Raw genomic sequence first — 19507 nt, forward strand, 5'->3', positions numbered from 1 at the left:
TGGCTGGTTGGCTGCTCTTGCCCGACCACCGACACCTGGGCCTGACGGGCTGCGTCTGACCGGCACGGCCTAACTGCCTCTGCCTGACCAGCCTCCATCTGTGCTTGGCGAGCTGTGTGACCGGCCGCGACGGTCTGTGTCTGACGGACCACAAGGTCCCTGCGGCCCATCAGCTGCTTGACCCCATCTCTGCTGAGCCCGCTGACACCGACGGATTGACTCTGGCAACGCCTGGCCCAAGTGGTGCGACCGGCTTCCAGAGACTTCCTGACCCCCTGCTGAGGTTGCACCGCTCGGCGCTGCTCTGTGAGGCGCTGACTGTGGCCGCAGCTGAGTCCAGCTGCCCCTCACAGACAGGGCGTGCATAATGACAGTCGCCTGGCTGTCCCTCCCTTGTCGCCCCTGGCTGGCTCGGCTTGCCCGGCAGCGTCTGTGTCTGAGGGACGTGTTGGTGGCCGCCGCTGGCCGCATCTGTCCCCCCGCAGGTGGGCATCAGGTTGTCCCCCTGAAGTGCAGCTGGGGCCGAACCTGGCTAAGGGACAGCCACCTCCTCTCCAGCTATGCAGCGAGGGCTTCTGAGGTGGTGCCCTCTGGGACTCTGGGGCCTGGACCTCTCCAGTCACAGAGCCTTAGGGGATCCCAAGCAAGGGCATTCACAGGGAAGGGAGCCTAGGAAAGAGGCCAAGGGACAGGCAGGCAGCAGGGGTGGGACTTGGAGCCAGGCGCGGAACAGCTGGAAGAAGCTCTAGGGCTGGGAGGAGGCGCGGTACCTTGAGGTGCCCGGGTTTAGGGATCCGATTCTGTAAGGGAGGCAGCACCTTGAGGAGTTGGGTTGATGTGTAGTGTCCTCAGGACACGATCCCTGACTTTGAAAACCTTTTTTTGTGAGTTTTGGGGAAATCTCTGTCAGTGCCTTGCTGCTCTGCAGAAGGGTCATCCCGCAGACTTCAGATCTCTTCCTGAATTAATTAATTAATTAATTAATTTTTTTTGAGATGGAGTCTTGCTCCGTTGTCCAGCCTGGAGTGCAGTGGCCCAATCTTGGCTCACTGCAACCTCCACCTCCCAGGTTCAAGTGATTCTCATGCCTCAGTTTCGCAGGTAGCTGGGATTACAGGTGTGTGCCACCTTGCCTGGCTAATTTCTGTATTTTAGCCGGGGGTTTGTAGAGATAGGGTTTTGCCATATTGCCTAGGCTGGTCTCGAACTCCTGGCCTCAAGTGATCTGTCCACCTTGGCCTCCCAAAGTGCTGGGGTTACAGGCATAAGCCCCTGCGCCCAGCCTCTTCCTGAGTTTAAATCTCTCCCAGCCTGTGTGTGTGTGTATGTGCCAGTCACACAAACCACATGCAATGGCTTCCCCTCTGGAAGGAGTTGTTCTGTACCAGAATAAGGGGGAAGGAAATACTGGTCAGAGGCAGTTTTTTTTCTTAAAGCAAGCATGGGTGTGCTATGAGTTATTGCTATTAATAATAATACAATGAAAGCATCAGACTAGTTAATCTCGAACTAGCTCTAGCATGCTAAGATGTTGTCTCTCCATTAATAACAGGGCCCTGGCTGCCTCATTGATTTCATTATAGGCCATGGGAGGAATGGGAGGAAATGAACAGCTTCACTCCCAAGGGCTTTCATAGCATGGATTTGGATCTCAGCCAGTGTGGGCAGTGGGGTTTCTCGGGGGCAGGGGACTCCTGGGGTGCTGGGAAAAAGAGTCAGCAACAAGTTGCATGGAGCATTTGTACCTCATTTATTTATTCATTTATTCAACAAATATATTTTGAGTACCATGTGCCAGGCACTGTGCCAGACTCTCATTCTGTCCTCATGGAAGATAGTCTTACGGGATCCAGGAAACCTCTCCAGTGCCTCTCAACTCTGGTCCTGTCAAAGCCACATGCTGGGTACCAACTTCTTTCTTTCGGAGCTATCTACACAGCTAGAGTGGGAGAGCTAGTCGAGTACAGTGGTTCTTAAAGTGTGTTCCTTGGACAATCAGTATCTGGACCACCTGGGAACTTAGTAAAATACAAATTCTCAGGCCCCACCATAGATGGACTGAATTAGAAACTATTTTAGTGCAGGGCACAGTGATCTGTGTTTTAACAAGCCTCCAGGTCATGCTGATGTGTGCTAAAGTCTGAGAACCACTGGTGGAATAATTAATTGTGTTGGCTCTAGTATCACACTGTCCATATCAGAACCTCAATGCTACTACATAAGAGCTGTGTGACTTTGACCAAGTTATTGAATCTTTTTGTGCCTTAATTTTCTCATTTGCATAATTGGTACAATTATGATTACCTTAAACCATTGTTGTACATATTACATCATACAAAAAGGTTAGCGCACAATTTCAATTCTAGGAACATATCCTGTGGGCATGTTTCTTTTCTTTTTTCTTTTTTTTTTTTTGAGACAGAGTTTTGCTCTTTTCACCCAGGCTGGAATGCAATGTTGCAGTCTCGGCTCACTGCAACCTTTGCCTCCTGGGCTCAAGCGATTCTCCTGCTTCGGCTTCCCAAGTAGCTGGGATTACAAGCACCCTTCACCACGCCTGGCTAATTTTGTATTTTTAGTAGAGACGGGGGGGTTTCACCATGTTGGCCAGGCTGGTTTCGAACTCCTGACCTCGGGTGATCCACCTGCCTCGGCCTCCCAAAGTGCTGGGATTACAGGCATGAGCCACTGTGCCCAGCCCTATGGACATATTTCTGCATATGCTGAAAGACAAATGTAAAGGATATTCATTAATGTGTTGTTTATAATAGAAAAGAAACACACTATTTATTTATTTATTTTTGAGATGGAGTCTCGCTGTGTTGCCCAGGATGGAGTGCAATGGTAGATCTTGGCTCATTGTAACCTCTGCCTCCTGGGTTTAAGCAATTCTTCTGCTTCAGCCTCCCAAGTAACTGGGTTTACAGGCGTGCACCAAGGCACCCAGCTAATTTTTGTATTTTTAGTAGAGATGGGGTTTTGCCATGTTGGCCAGGCTGTTTTCAAACTCCTGACCTCAGATGATCCACCTGCCTTGGCCTCTCAAAGTGTTGGGATTACAGGCGTGAGCCACTGTGCCCAACTGATGCACTCATTTCTGTTAAAAAAAAAGAATCTTTATAAAATCTTTATACAGGTATAAGCTCATGTACATCTGAAAGGATACTCAAGGAACTGGTAACAGTGGAAGAAGAAATGGATGGCTGGAAATAGGAGAAGGGAAACATTTTTACCATATATATATATCCTTTTATGACTTTTAGATTTTGCAGTATGTGCATGCATTTTCTATTCACAAAAAATGAAATTTTTTTAAAAAGGGCACAGTACTTAGCACAATGCCTAGCAGTGGTGGCGGTGGTAGTGATAGCCTTTCTGTAGCTCTGGGCAGATGATTCACTGCAGAAATGCAGCCCGGAGATATCTAGAGGCTGGCCATAGCCTCCAGACTGTCCTCCTAGCCTCTCAGTCTCCCTTCTTCATTCTATATGATCCATGTTTCCCCATCGGAGAATCTTTGCATTTTAGAGATGTAAGGGGGCTTCAGATTTTCTAGTGCAACTGTTTTAACAATGAAGAAACTAAGCCCCCAAAAGATGCCATAACCAGTCCAAGGTTATCAAGGGGGTTCAACCTAGGGCCTTTTTCACACCATCCTAAGTTTTCTAAAATTCTGCTTTCATCCCATCACTGCTCTGTCGGTGACACCTCAACCTGGCTATTAAGACTAGCTGTAGTCTAGGCCAAGCATGGTGGATCACGCCTGTAATCCCAACACTCTGTGAGGCCAAGGTGGGCAGATCACTTGAGGTCAGGAGTTTGAGACCAGCCTGACCAACATGGTAAAATCCCGTCTTTACTAAAAATACAAAAATTAGCTGCATGTGGTAGTGCACATCTATAATCCCAGCTACTCAGAAGGCTGGGGCATGAAAATCACTTGAAACTGGGTGGCGGAGGTTGCAGTGAGCTCAGATGGTGCCACTGCACTCCAACCTGGGTGACAGAGCAAGACTCTGTCTCAAAAAAAAAAAAAAAAGCTAGCTGTGGTTTAACTCTCAACCAAATTTCCAGCCTTATTTGCCACCCTTTTCTATGTGAATCCTCCACCTTAGCCAGATAGATCTCTTTATTGACCCCAAATGCTCCTGCTTTTCAAGTGCCATACCTTTTCAGTGCTATGCTGTCTGCCTGGAATGCCTTTCTCTTTCCTGTCCATTTATTGTGGAGATTCTACCTAAACATGGAAGCTAAGCTTAAATCATACTTCCTCCAGGAAGTCTTCCCTGATTACTTCAGCTCACAGAGCTGTTTCCCTCTGAACTAATTAAAAAAGCAGGGGCGGGGAGAGAGTGGGGAGGGGCTGGGCGTGGTGGCTCACACCTGTAATCCTAGCAGTTTGAGAGGTCAAGGCAGGTGGATCACTTGAGGTCAGGAGTTGGACACCAGCCTGGCAAACATGGCAAAATGCCATCTCTACTAAAAAAAAAAATACAAAAATTAGCTGGGTGTGGTGGTGTGAGCCTGTAGTCCCAGTCACTCAGGAGGCTGAGGCAGGAGAATTGCTTAAACCTGGGAGGCAGAGTTTTCAGTGAGCTGAGATCATGCCACTGCACTCCAGCCTGAGTGACAGAGTGAGACTCCATCTCAAATAAAAAAGTTATTATAAAAAACTCCCCTCCTTAAGAGGGACATAGGATGTTTGTCTGCTCCTTGGGCAATGGGAAGTGAACTTGGATAGAGCCTGTTCCTCATTCTCTATTTCTGCAACTATAAAATTGGGCCAATGACCTTAGCCCTCCTATTGTCTCAGGAAAGCCCTGGGTGAGGATGCCACTAAGCCTGCCTGGAGTCAGAAGCTGGTCTGCAGAAACTGCTGGGCCTCTTTCTACTCTGATGTTTACTTGGCCTGGAGGCCCAGTGTGATGAAACCCGGCCCTGTTGCCGAGCACCTTGGGAGGCCTCCCTCCAGGGTCCCTGTGTGCTCAGACAGTGGCCCTTTGTGGAGTGGAGGAGCAGACTGAAAGCGGAGCTTCTGGAAACCCTTTCCTCCCCCCTGCCTCGAGCAACCTCCTCCGGCAGCCACGGACCATCCTGTGCCTGGGTGGCCTCTGCTTTAAGTCTGCGGCTGGCGGGGTAAGATAGGGTCTCTAGGCAGTCTGCTAGGCTGGAAGGGTGAGGAGGGGTCCTGGCAGGATGGCCAGCTGAAACACAGCATCCCTTAACTCAATACAGACCGCTTATAATAGGGCTTTCCAAAGAGGAGACTGGCCCCTTACAGGAAAGACTGACATTTCACCATCCCCTGCCACCACCAAATAAGCCCCTAAGATTGAGGCTAGAACTGATGTGGTTTGTCCCTTCTGTCCCTACTTCACTGGCCCCTATACTCACTAGGCGGGGATTGGGAATAGTAGTAGTTCAGTAAGTGGGGAGGAACTGGGGACAAGAGGAAATAAGGTTTAAGAGTGTTATATAGGCTAGGCACAGAAGCCCACACTTGTAATCCCAGCACTTTGGGAGGCTGAGGCGAGCGGATCACTTGAGGTCAGGAGTTTGAGACCAGCCTGGCCAACATGGTGAAACCCTGTATCTACTAAAAATACAAAAATTAGCCGGGCATGATGGCAGGCCGCTTGTAATCCCAGCTCCTCAGGAGGCTGAGGCAAGAGAATTGCTTGAACCTGGAAGGCAGAGGTTGCAGTGAGCCAAGATGGCGCCATTTCACTCCAGCCTGGGCAACAAGAGTGAGACTCTATCTCAAAAAAAGTGTAGTATAGGTTAAAGGACACTTACTGGTCTGGGGGGCAGGGAGCCTGGGATTCCAGTTTCTGCTGAGCTACTGACTTGCTGGGTGACATTAGCTAGTTGCTTCCCTTTTCTATGCCTCAGTTTCCCAGCTGTGAAACCATGGAGGTGGAGTAAATAAATGTTGAGGGTTTTTGCAGTTCTAATTTTTCCCAGTTATTTGATCAGAAGGAGGAAAGGAAAGCTGGGGGTGGGTTGGAGGTAAATAACTGGCAGGGTGCCTTCCATAGATTCACCTGCAGTCCCCAGGCAGTTTCTTCTCTGCTACCAAGATCTCTTCCCCTTCCGTTTCTCCCCCTCTTCTTTCCACCCCACTCTGAGGGCTTCTTGTGATGAGATCTAAAATCTGTCTTACTTACAATTGTCTTATCCTATCTTTTGCCCCCAAAGGGAGGAGCCTGTGCACAATCATGGAGGGCGCTGGCAAGTCTGGTGGAGAGGGAAGGAATTCAGGAAGGAAAATTAAGAGGTAAGGATGTGATGGAGGAAAGTATTGAAAGAAAGCTCAGGGAGAGTGAAAAGGAAGGAAAAGGGGAGGGAGAGGAGGTAAAAGTGAAGGAAAGAGGTTGAGTGCAGTCGTTATTCCTGTAATCCCAGTACTTTGGGAGGCTGAGGCGAGTGGATCACTTGAGGCCAGGAGTTCAAGACCAGCCAGGGCAACATGACAAAACCCCGTCTCTACAAAAAATACAAAAATTAGCGGGACATGGTGGTGCATGCCTGTAGTCCCAGCTACTCGGGAGCCTGAGGTGGAAGGATCACTTAAGCCCAGGAGGTCAAGGCTGCAGTGAGCTCTGATGGTGCCATTGCACTCCAGCCAGGGTGACAAAGCGAGATCCTGTCTCAAAAAAAGAAAAGAAAAGAAAGAGTTGAATGAAATGGAGAATAAGGAAGGTAGAAATGGGAGAGAAAAACAGCAAAAGAAACCGTGGGAGAAGACCAGAGCCTGGGCAAACAAACATGCAAGTGGAGACAGTGTTTTCTACAACAACAAACAGTTTAGTTTGGCTAGAGCCAACAATATGGTAGGTAGACAAAATTAGAATCAGATTGTAAAAGGTCCTGGGATGCCAGGTTAATGATTCTGAATTTTATATTTCTTATTTTTTCTGCTCAAATCCCCTATGATAAGTTGTTTTATTTTGTTTAGAGTGGGTACCAGGCAGATTTCTGGATGAGGCCCAGAGGAGCATTTTTATTCATCCATTCATTCAACAAGGGACTATGTCGTATCCAACTTGTATCCCTAGAGCATAACACAACGTCTACACGTAAGAGAGAAAGTAAGTGCTTGTTAAAATTGAGCACTTTGGCCAGTTGTGATGGCTCACATGTGTAATCCCAGCACTTTGGGAGGCCGAGGTTGGGGGATCACCTGAGGTCAGGAGTTTGAGACCAGCCTGGCCAACATGGTGAAAACTGCCTCTACTAAAAATATAAAAATTAGCCGGGCATGGTGGTACACACCTGTAATCCCAGCTACTAGGGAGGCTGAGGCAGGAGACTTGCTAGAATCCAAGGGGCGGAGATGCAGTGAACCAAGATGGCTCCATTGTACTCCAGCCTGGACAACAGAGTGAGACTGTCTCGAAAAAAAAAAAAAATTGAGCATTTGGAGAAAGCAGTAGTTGAGACAGTCACACAGAGAATATAAGAATAATCATATTAAAAGGTAAAAAGTGCTAGGCACCCCGAGAGAGGCCCAGATAAGGGAGATCAGAGGAGAGACAGCCTTCCCTGCTACCTTTAGCAGAAAAGTCCTAAAGAAGATTATAATCGGGCAGTCTTGGCACTTGAATTAATCCTTGTGGCCTGAAAGATATAGTCTGTTGGAGGATATAGGGTTTTGTCTATCTTCTAAGTGAAGGGCAAAGAGTTCTTCAAAGAAAAGGGAGGGATTATTCCTGGAAGAAGGGAAATTGGAACTGGCATGTCTGCCATAGTCTGCTGTAGTAGAACAAGGTGAGGCACGTACAGGGAACAGTGAGAAGGATTAGGAGCTGTTCAAGAGTGATAACGGTTAAAAATAGAGCTACAGGCCAGGTGCAGTGGCTCACGCCTATAATCCCAGCACTTTGGGAGGCTCAGGTGGGAGGATTGCTTGAGCCCAAGAGTCTGAGACCAGCCTGGGCAACATAGTGAAAACCCGTCTCTACACAAAATAAAAAATTAGCCAGGGTGGCTGGGCGCAGTGACCCACTCCTGTAATCCCAGCACTCTGGGAGGCCAAGATGGGTGGATCACCTGAGGTCAGGAGTTTGAGACCAGCCTGATTAACATGGTGAAACCCTCTCTCTACTAAAAACAAAAAATTAGCCACGCGTGGTGGCATATGCCTGTAATCCCAGCTACTTGGGAGGCTGAGGCAGGAGAATCGCTTGAACCTGGGAGGCGGAGGTTGCAGTGAGCCGAGATTGAGCCATTGCACTCCAGCCTGGGCAACAAGAGTGAAACTCTGTCTCAAAAAAAAAAAAAAGAGAGAGAGAGAGAGAGGTGCACCACGGAGGGCCTCAAATACCAAGCTGTGGAGTTTGAACTTGTCTCTTGAACTGAGAGGGCACTTGTTGAAGTTGTGCTTTGGGAGTACTAAGCAGGCACCAAGGTATGGAATGGACTGGAGGCCAGAAGACCAGGACTAATGGGAAATTGTTCTGGCATGACCTCTGGTAAAACCTAAGCACGAGATCCTTCACCCACATCAATGTGTTTTCCATTATGACTTGGTTTGGTTTTTTGTTGTTGTTGTTGTTGTTGTTCCCATTCTAGGTCAGAGGACTCAAAAGGATGAAAGGTCACACCTCTGTCAAAGGGTGCTATCCTTTCCTGGCCAAGTCTCTTTTATTCTCTTAGGGCTGCAACCTCTTCACCTGAGAAATGAATTGTCCTGTGATTTACAAGGGCAGGTAAGCACCTGCCAAGGGCTTTGAAGATTGATGGGCAGTTTCCAGCTCAATTTCTGGGGAGCAGCAGTATCAGCAGCACCCTGCCCCTGGCTCTGACATAACGATGGCAGAAGCAGCTCCAAGGCATCCTGCTTTTTTTTTGAGACGGAGTCTCGTTCCGTTGCCCAGGCTGGAGTGCAGTGGCGCGATCTCGGCTCACTGCAACCTCTGCCTCCCGGGTTCAGGTGATTCTGCTGCCTCAGCCTCCTGAGTAGCTGTGATTACAGGTGCGTGCCACCGCACCCGACTAATTTTTGTATTTTTAGTATAGATGGGGTTTCACTGTGTTTGTCAGGCTGGTCTCAAACTCCTGACCTCGTGATCCTCCCTCCTCAGCCTCCCAAAGTGCTGGGATTACAGACGTGAGCCCCTGCGCCCGGCCAGCATCCTGCTTTTGAGCAGGAGGTGGCCCAGGCCATAGCCCAGAGTCAACTCTCTCCTCATCCCAAATATCTCCACAAAGGAAGATTCTGTAGCTGCAGGGAGCATAAAACTTTGAAGTCAGACATCCCAGGCCTTGGTCCTCAGCTGTGCTTCTTCCTAGCTATGGTATTTTGAATAAGTTATGTAAGTTACCTGAGCCTATTTCCTAGTATATAAAATGGGGGTTGTAATGCTAATTTCCTGGACTTGTGAGAGCAGACTAAGCTAAAGCTAAAAAAGCACTTGGCACAGTGCCACACAAGCCACAGGCACTCGGCAAGTGTGAATTCCTATTCATTTTTTAAGAAACAGAGTCATGTGCTGTTAGAGGTAGAGAGGTGTTAGATATTCCTGGTCTAATCCTCTCATTCTACAGTGGTAAAAGGACTTCCAGGAAGGTTTCCTCTTAACCAAGCTAATTCTCTTCTGTCACAGTATCTGCTGATTCTGTCCTCAACTGGAAGCAGAGAACTGAGCTCCTCCTTCTATACTTAGCTACATAAATCCTATGTGAGTTCTATACCTGTTCAAAAAAGGGTATTTTCGTTCCTCCATTTTTTTCCCCCAAGAACATTTGCCTATCATTTGCTCTTTACTCTGCTAAAGGTGAAGACAATTAGTGTACCATACTCAAAGTGATCATGAATATGTGGGAAGATCATGAGCAACACAGTATAGGTGAATCCTAAGTAAATCCAGCAATCTTGGAATATCTGAAGGAATTTGCTCCCAATTATTCTTAGATAAGCTAAGAAATAAATACAACTGTTAGTTATTGTGTTTGTGTTTTTGTTTTTACTCTGCTTAATTTTTTAACATTTTTATTTATTTCTATAATTATAGAGATGGGGGGTCTCACTATGCTGCCCAGGCAGGTCTCTAACTCCTGGGCTCACATGGTCCTCTTGCCTTGACCTTCAAAGTGCTGGGATTACAGGTGTGAGCCACTGTGCCCAGCTTCTGCTTAATTTTTATTTACCAGTTGGCAGGGGCTCCTTAATTCTTTAGCTTTACTTTTTTATTGGATAAAATATACAAGCATAAAATTTATCATTTTAACTATTTTTTTGACAGATAAACAGTTTCTTTATTCCTCCTCCTCTTCTTCATCTTCCTCTTCCATCTTTTTCCCAGCAACTTTAGCAGGACCCTTTGCACCATCAAACTTTCCTTTTGCCTTATAGTCAGCAACATCCTTTTCATACTTCTTCAGCTTTGCCACCTTAGTGATGTAAGGCTGCTTTTCACTGTCATTTAAGCTATTCCACATTTCACCCAGCTTTTTTTTTTTTTTTTTTTTTTTTCTTTTGTCACATCTCCAATAGAGATGCCTGGGTTTGTGGATTTGATCTCAGGGCGGAATTCTGAACAGAACAGGAAGAATCCAGACGGTAGCCTTTTGGGACATTAGGATCCTTCTTCTTCTTGCCTTCCTTAGCTGGTCCGTAATGCTTCATTTCCCGATCATAGTGTACTTTATCCACCTTTGCCATTTCATCAAATTTAGACTTCTCTTTCCAAGATATGGTCTTCTACCTCTCAGAGTACTTCTTGGAAAATTTTGCAAAATTGACAAGGACCTTTGGGTTTTTCTTTTTATGATCTTCTCTGCACAACTGCACAAAGAAGGCATAAGCAGACATCTTTCCCTTTGGTTTCTTGGGGTCACCTTTAGCCATCCTGACTGAATTTCTTCTTCCTTCCCGGCCGCCTAGTATGAGGGAAGGTGGAGGGGAGTGAAGGGCATGGGGAGGAGAGGGAGGGCCCTCGGAGGCGAGGCAGCGGAAGACGGTGGCGTGTCCCGAAGTTTCTGCAGGCGCTGTAGTGGCGGCCCCATTTTAACTTAAAAAAAATTTTTTTTTGAGACAGAGTCTCCCTCTGTCACCAGGCTGGAGTGCAGTGGCACAATCTCGGCTCACTGCAAACTCTGCCTCCTGGTTTCAAGCGATTTTCCTGCCTCAGCCTCCCTAGTAGCTGGGATTACAGTCATGCACCACCACGCCCAGCTAATTTTTGTATTTTTAGTACAGACAGGGTATCGCCATGTTAGCCAGGCTGGTCTTGAACTCCTGACCTCAGATTTTCTGCCAGCCTTGGCCTCCCAAAGTGCTGGGATTACAGGCGTGAGCCACCACACCCAGCCCATTTTAGCTATTTTTAAGTATACAATTCAGTGACATTAAGTACATTCACAAAGTAGTGTAATCATCACCACTTCCTATTTCCAGAACTTTTTCATCATCCCAAACAGAAACTCTGTACTCATTAAATAATATTCCCCATTTTCCCCTTCCCTCAGCCTCTGGTAACCTCTATTTATTTTAATTTCTGTCTCTACGAATTTACCTATTCTAGAGACTTCATATAAGTGGAATCATACAACATTTGTGTTTATTTTTGTTTGTTTGTTTGGGACAGAGTCTTGCTCTGTCGCCCAAGACAGAGTACAGTGTTGGGATCATAACTCACTGCAGCCTCAACCTCCCAGGCTCAAGTGATCCTCCCACCTCAGTCTCCTGAGTAGCCAGGACTACAAGCACACACCACCACACTTGGTTAATATTTAAAAATTTTTTGTAGAGACGGTGAAACAGGAACGCTTGAAGGGTGTGCAATGGGGGTGTGGCTCACTTCTTCAGTGCTCTGCTGCTCAAACTTCTAGGGGAGCATACGGATGGGCAGGCTGTGGGGCTCCCACCCCACATCAGTGTCTAGGGGGTGAATGTTTACAGCTCAAGCCCCAATGGGCGTGTGTTATAGGGTGCTCTTTTAGGTTGATGTCTATAGGTGGCTTGTGTTAACCAGCTCAATTAAACCCCCTTCCTTATCACAAGGACAGAGGGATTTCTGTATCCTGGGGTTTCTTGCCTTGGTGTACCTGGAAGAACCGGATCACATGTGGGCTTGGAGGATGAGTGAAAGGTTTTATTGAGTAGAAGTAGCTCTCAGCAGATGGGGGAGCTGGGGAGCCAGAAGGGAAATGGTTTTCCCTTGGAAATGTTCTCATCACGTTCACCAACATGGTGAAGCCCTGTCTCTACTGAAAGTATTTTAAAAATTAGCTGGGCCTGGTGTTTTGCACCTGTAATCCCAGCTACTCAGGAGGCTGAGGCTGCATAATCACTTGAACCGGGGAGACAGAGGTTACAGTGAGCAGAGATCAAGCCACTGCACTCCAGCTTGAGTGACAAAGCAAGACTCCGTTTCAAAAAAAAAATGTTAATAAGAATGTGGAGAAATTGAACCCTCATATATTGCTAGGGGACTATCAAATAGTATCACTGCTTTGAAGTACTTCAAAAAGGAAAACAAGGAGTTACCACATGACCCAGCAATTCCACTGCTAGGCATATATCCAAGAGAGATGAAAATGTATGTCCATAGGCTGGGCACAGTGGCTCATGCCTGTAATCCCAGCACTTTGGGAAGCAGAGTTGGGCAGATCACTTGAGGTCAGGAGTTCGAGACCAGCCTGGCCAACAAGGTGAAACCCCGTCTCTACCAAAAATACAAAAATTAACTGGGTGTGGTGGTGGGCACCTGCAATCCCAGCTATTCGGGGGGCTGAGGCAGAAGAATCACTTGAACCCAGGAGGTGGAGGTTGCAGTGAGTCGAGGTCATGCCATTGAACTCCAGCCTGGGCAACAGAGTGAGACTCCATATCAAAACAAAAACAAAAACAAAAGCTATAAACTATAAGTTTCTCCCAAAGTTAGTTCAGTCTATGCCTAGGAATGAGCAAGGACAGCTTGGAGGTTAGAAGCAAGATGGAGTTGATTAAGTTAGATTTCTTTCACTGTCTCAGTCATAATTTTGCAAAGGCTGTTGCAATAGGCATGGGATTTCTTTTTGGGGATGATGAAATGTTCTGGAATTAGAGAGTGGTGACGGTTTCACAACTTTGTGGATATACTAAAAACCAACTATACACTTTAAAATGATTAATTTTATATGTTAATTATATCTCAAGAAAAAGTACAGTATATAATAGTAGGCACCCATGTACATACTACCTAATTCAAGAAAAAACCGGTTACACATACAATTGCAATATCCTGTGTATTGTTCTTCCATCCCATTCCCCTCCCTCTCTACCCAGAAGTGGCCACTACCCTGAAGTTGGTGTTTATCATGGCAATTGTCTTCGTTTATTTGGGCTGCTATCACAAAACACTTTAGACTGAGTATCTTATAAGCAACAGAAACTTATTTCTCACAGTTCTGGAGGTTGGGAAGGCCAAGATCAATGGGGTGGTGGTTTCTGGTGAGGGCTTACTTTCTCACAGACTTCACCTTGTACAGTGTCCTCACATGGTGGAAGGGGCCAGGTAGCTCTCTTAAGTCTCTTTTATAAGGGCGGTAATCCCATTCATGAGGGTACCCAATCATCTCCTAAAGGCCTCATCTTCTAACACTGTCACATTTGGGATTACGTTTCAATGTATGACTCTTGGGGACATACAAACATTCACAGCATAGCAGTAATACATGTCTTTATAACTTTTAACAAACATATGAATATCCCTAAACAATACATAGCATTGCTTTGTGTGTTTTTAAGCTTAATATAAATCACATAAGTTGCATCCTCTGCAATATTCTTTTTTCCTACCAACATTATGTTTTTGAGAATTATCCATATTCTCTCTTTTTTGAGACAGTCTGGCTCTGTCACCCAGGCTGGAGTGCAGGGTGTGATCTCGGCTTACTGCAACCTCTGCCTCCCAGGATCAAGTGATTCTCCTGCCTCAGCCTCCTGAGCAGCTGCAATTACAGGTGCCCACCACCACACCCAGCTAATTTTTGTATTTTTTGTAGGGACAGAGTTTCACCATGTTGTTCAGGCTGGTCTCCTGACCTCAAGTGATCTACCTGCCTTGGCCTCCCAAAGTGCTGGGATTACAGGCGTGAGCCACCGCACCCGAAGTATCCATATTCCTACCTCTCACTGCTGTGTAGTATTTTACTATATGACTACACTATAATTTATTTTCTACATTTACCTATTGGTGGACATTTAGATTGTTTCTAATTTTTCAATATTTCAAACAATGCTTCAGAGAACATCTCCAACAGGTTTCCTTTTGTGCATGTTCATTTCCCTGGGTTTTCTATTCAGGAGTAGGATTGCCAAGTCAAAGGCCTACACATCTTCTACTTGGTTAGCTATTGCCACAAGTCCATGACCAGTTAGGTGGAGCGTTTTCATGTTTATTGGCCGTTTGTATTTCTTCAGTGGCTCTAGGTTCACAACCTTTGTCCATTCTCCTAATATACATTTTTTAGGAATTCTTTATATATTTTTGAATTCTCATCCTTTGCCAGCCAAAACATTGCAGAGATTTTCTCCCATTTAGTAGTTTATCTTTTTTCCCTTTATGACATCTTTAGGTGCACAGAATTTCTACATTTAATCTGGTTGACCATACCAAGTTTTTTCATTTTTGATTTGTGTGATGATTAATTTTACGTGTCAATTTGACTGGGTCATGGCATGCCCAGATATTTGGTTAAACATTATTCTGGGTGTGTCTGTGAAGGTGTTTGTAGATGAGATTAACTTTTGAATCTGTAGACTGAGTAAAGCAGATTGCCCTTCCCAAGTAGGTGGGCCTCATTCAATCCATTGAAGGCCTGAATAGAGCAAAAAGGTGGAATAAGAGAATTCTTTCTCCCTGACTGCTTCATGCTGGTACTTTAGTCGTCTCCTGCCTTTGGACTTTTTTTTTTTGAGACAGTCTCTCACTGTCACCCACGCTGGAGTGCAGCGGCGGGATACCGGCTCACTGCAACCTCTGCCTCCTGGGTTAAAGCAATTCTCTTGCCTCAGCCTTCTGAGTTGCTGGGATTACAGAGTCCCGCCACCATGCCCAGCTAATTTTTTGTATTTTTAGTAGAGATAGGATTTCACTATGTTGGCCAGGCTGGTCCCGAACTCCTGACCTCAAGTGATCTGCCTGCCTTGGCCTCCCAAAGTGCTGGGATTATAGGCATGAACCACTGCGCCCAGCCTGCCTTTGGACTCTTCTTTGGACCATTGGCTCTCTTGGTTCTCAGGCCTTTGGACTCAGACTAGAACTAAACCATTGGCTCTCCTGTGTCTCCAGCTTGCTGACTCCAAATCTTGGGGCTTAGCTTCTATAACCGTATGACCTAATTTTTTATAATAATCTCTCTCTATTCTGTTGGTTCTGTCAGAGGCATTTGAACCAGAGCAACTCCATCTTGAGTAGGTGCTAGGTAAAATAAGGCTAAGACCTGCTAGGCTGCATTCCTAGCTGATTAGGCATTCTAAGTTACAGGATGAGATAGGAAGGCACAAGACGCAGGTCATAAAGACCTTGCTGATAAAACAAGTTTGCAGTAAAGAAGCCAGCTAAAACCCACCAAAACCAAGATAGCAACAAGAGTGACCTCTGGTCGTCCTCACTGCTACACTCCCACCAGCACCATGACAGTTTACAAATGCCATGGTAATGTCAGGAAGTTACCCTATATGATCTAAAAGGGGAGGCATGAATAAACGACCCCTTGTTTAGCCTATAATCAAGAAATAACCATAAAAATGAGCAACCAGCAGCCCTGGGGGTTGCTCTGTCTAAGGAGTAGCTATTCTTTTATTCCTCTACTTTCTTAATAAACTTGTTTTCGCTGGGCATGGTGGCTTATGCCTGTAATCCCAACACTTTGGGAGGCCGAGGCAGGTGACCTGAGGTCAGGAGTTCAAGACCAGCCTGGCCAACATGGTGAAACCCTGTCTCTACTAAAAATTCAAAAATTAGCCAGACATGGTGGTGGGTGCCTGTAATCCCAGCTACTTGGGAGGCTAAGGCGGGACAATTGCTTGAGCCTGGGAGGGAGAGATTGCAGTGAGCTGAGATCTCGCCCCTGCACTCCAGCCTGGGTGGCAGAGACTCTATGCCCCCACCCCCACCCCGAAAACAAAAACACAACTTGCTTTCACTTTACACTATGGACTTGCCCTGAATTCTTTCTGGCATAACATCCAAGAACCCTCTCTTGGGGTCTGGATCTGGACCCCTTTCCAGTAATACTTCTGTTTTTCTGGAACACTCAGAGTAATACAATTTGTGATGTTTTGTGTCTTGTTAAGGAACTATTTCCCTACCCTCAGGTCCTGAAGATGATTTTCTTTAGTTTCTAAAGATCGTAAAGTTTTGCTTTTCAAATTCAGGTGTTTAATCTAACTGGGGGCTACTTTCATGTATGCTACAAGGTAGGAAGCCATTTTATTTTTTTCCCCAAATGATTAACCAGTTGTTCAGTGTTATTTTTAAACAATCCATCTGTATTAGTTTCCCAAGACTGTCATAACAAATTACCACAAGCTGGGTGGCTTAAAACAACAGCAATTTATTTTCTCACAGTTCAGAAGGCCAGAAGTCTGAAATTAAGGTGTCAGCAGCACTGGTTCCTTCTGAAGATTCTGAGGGAGGAAACCTCCCATGCCTCTCTCTTAGCCTTGGTGGTTGCCAGCAATCCTTGGCATTCCTTGGCTTGTGGACACATCACTAATCTTTCTCTCCATCTTCACATCGTCTTATTTTCTGTGTTTCCCTGTGTCTTCTCCTCTTCTTATAAGGACACCAGTCATTGGATTTAGGGCCCACCCTAAATCCAGGATGAGTTATTATTGAAATCCTGAACTAATTACATCTGGAAAGATCCCATTTCCAATTAATATTCTGAGGTTCTGAGGGGACATGAATTTTGGGGGGTACACTATTCAGCCCACTATATAGCATCATCTTTTGTTTTTTGGTTTTTATTTTTGAGACGGAGTCTCGCTCTGTCTCCCAGGCTGGAGTGCAGTGGTGCGATCTCAGCTCACTGCAAGCTCTGCCTCCCGGGTTCCCGCCATTCTCCTGCCTCAGCCTCCTGAGTAGCTGGGACTACAGGCGCCCGCCACCACGCCCGGCTAATTTTTTGTATTTTTAGTATAGACGGGGTTTCACCGTGTTAGCCAGGATGGTCTCGATCTCCTGACCTCATGATCCGCCCACCTCGGCCTCCCAAAGTCCTGGGATTATAGGCATCAGCCACTGCGCCCGGCCAGCATCATCTTTTGCTACTCTTTTGTAAATTCTATTTCTGTTGTTTGTCAAGTGTCCATTTATGTGTGGGCAGAGTGGTCATTTTATAATGTAAATCTCTGATGAAATGGTGATACATTTTTCATGAGATAATCTTATTTAATCCTCACAACAGTGCCATGAGGTAGCTGCTGCTAAAATCACCTACTGTTGAGGGGTGTGTCAGTCAGCATTTGTTAAGTATGATGTGATAACAACCCCAACTCTCAGTGACTTACAAAAAGCCAATCGCTTTCTTTCTTTTTTTTTTTTTCTTCTTTTTTTTTGAGACAGAGTCTTGCTCAGTCGCCCAGGCTGGAGTGCAGTGGTACGATCTCGGCTCACTGCAGGCTCCGCCTCCCGGGTTCACGCCATTCTCCTGCCTCAGCCTCCCAAGTAGCTGGGACTACAGGCACCCGCCACTGCGCCTGGCTATTTTTTTTTTTTTTTTTTTTGTATTTTTAGTAGAGACGGAGTTTCACCTTGTTAGCCAGGATGGTCTTGATCTCCTGACCTCATGATCCGCCCATCTCGGCCTCCCAAAGCGCTGGGATTACAAGCGTGAGCCACCGCGCCCGGCCCGCTTTCTTCATCACATTACACATCACAACTGTAGATTGACTGCAGCTTTGCTCTGTGTCTTTTCATTCCAGGGTCCAGACTTAAGGCACAGGCCCTATCCAAGACACAACATTTCCAGTGGCAGAGATAAAAAAGTAAGATTTTAGACTCAAACATGCAATGGCACTCCAGGTTTCTGCTTCGAACTGGCATGTATCTCTCTAGCTCACATTTTACTGGCCAAAGGAAGTCTTGTGGTTAAGCTTGACAATGGGCTGGGGAAGTGCACTCCTTCCTCTGGAAGGTACACAAGTCGCATGGCAACTGGCTAGGATGGATAATTCTCTTACTGGCCAAGGGAAGGGCAAATAATGGAGAAAAATAATACGTCAACCACAAGGGTTGAGTAACTTTCCCAAGATCAAACCACTGGGAAGGGACAGAGGCAGGATTCAAACTCAGACAGTCTGTCTCCAAAGCCATAGTGAACTCCGTGACTCCCTACTGCCTGTTAGATGGAATCCAAATATATTTAAGCTTTAGGGCATTCCTGCAGCCTGGAGGGCCCTTCTACGTAATTTGTGTGCTGAATTCACTCTTTAAGACTCCACTCTAATCTCAACTCCTTGGATTCACTCTTACTTGTCATATGTTCCCTCTGCTCTAAGGCCCTTGCACAATGTTCCCAAATGTTTGCAGTATTTTGGGATGAAAGGAGTGAGGAGCACAAGCTGCAACTGGACTGCGCTCCTGAGGAGGAGAACACTTGGCCTACTTTTCCGCCCCTCTAAACTAAGCTTAGCACCTTGTGCTTGGGTGACTCTGACAGGTCAGCCCCACATGACTCACTCTGTAAGCCTTCAGCGCTGTCACCACAAGGTCCTGGGCTAGGGTGTGTGAGTTGGTGGGTGGGGTGGGGAGGTGGAAATTAACTTTCACCTTTCAGGAACCTTTCCCTTCCCCAGGAGAAGGACAAGTGTAAGTCCTTCCCTGAAACAGTCTGGGCAAGTCTCTACTCATCACTTCTAGGAGGACTGGGGAGGCCCTGGAAGGTGCAGAGGAGGAAGCTCTGAGAAGTAGAAAGAGCACCAAACTGCACCATGGAAGACTTTACTAATTTGTCCAAGTGATTGAATTTACCTTCTCTGAGCTTCAGTTTCCCCAGCTATAAAGTGGCAACAACACTGATCTTGCCCTCTTCCTTAAGTTGCTGCAAAAAGACATCGTAAAAATCTTTACGGTGCTGGGTGGGGTGGCTCATGCCTGTAGCAGATCACCTGAGATTAAGAGTTCGAGACCAGCCTGGCCAACATGGTGAAACCTCATCTCTACTAAAAATACAAAAATTAGCCAGGCATGGTAGTAGGCACCTGTAATCCCAGCTATTCAGGAGGCTGAGACATGAGAATCGCTTGAACCTGGGAGGTGGAGGTTGCAGTGAGCAAAGATAGTGCTACTGCACTCCAGCCAGGGCAATGGAGCAAGACTCCATCTCAAAAAAAAAAAAAAAAAATCTTTAAGAATGCAGCCTGAAATCACACAGACTTGTACTGGAATCCTTCTCATAAGCTATGTGATGAGAAAGTTATAGATCCCCATGAGCCATTACAGCTACCTCCCAGGGTGAGAAAATTATGTAAGTAACTTTCATAGCATATACTAAGTACTCAATAATGTTG

General features: G+C 46.2%; 1 pseudogene; it reads right to left on the bottom strand.

Moving 5' to 3' along the window:
- Positions 1–10133: 10133 nt before the first annotated feature.
- Positions 10134–11447, bottom strand: LOC103216425 (high mobility group protein B3 pseudogene; annotated as a pseudogene).
- Positions 11448–19507: the final 8060 nt, after the last annotated feature.

The sequence above is a fragment of the Chlorocebus sabaeus genome, chromosome 2, assembly GCF_047675955.1.
Source record: "Chlorocebus sabaeus isolate Y175 chromosome 2, mChlSab1.0.hap1, whole genome shotgun sequence".
Lineage (NCBI taxonomy): Eukaryota > Metazoa > Chordata > Mammalia > Primates > Cercopithecidae > Chlorocebus > Chlorocebus sabaeus.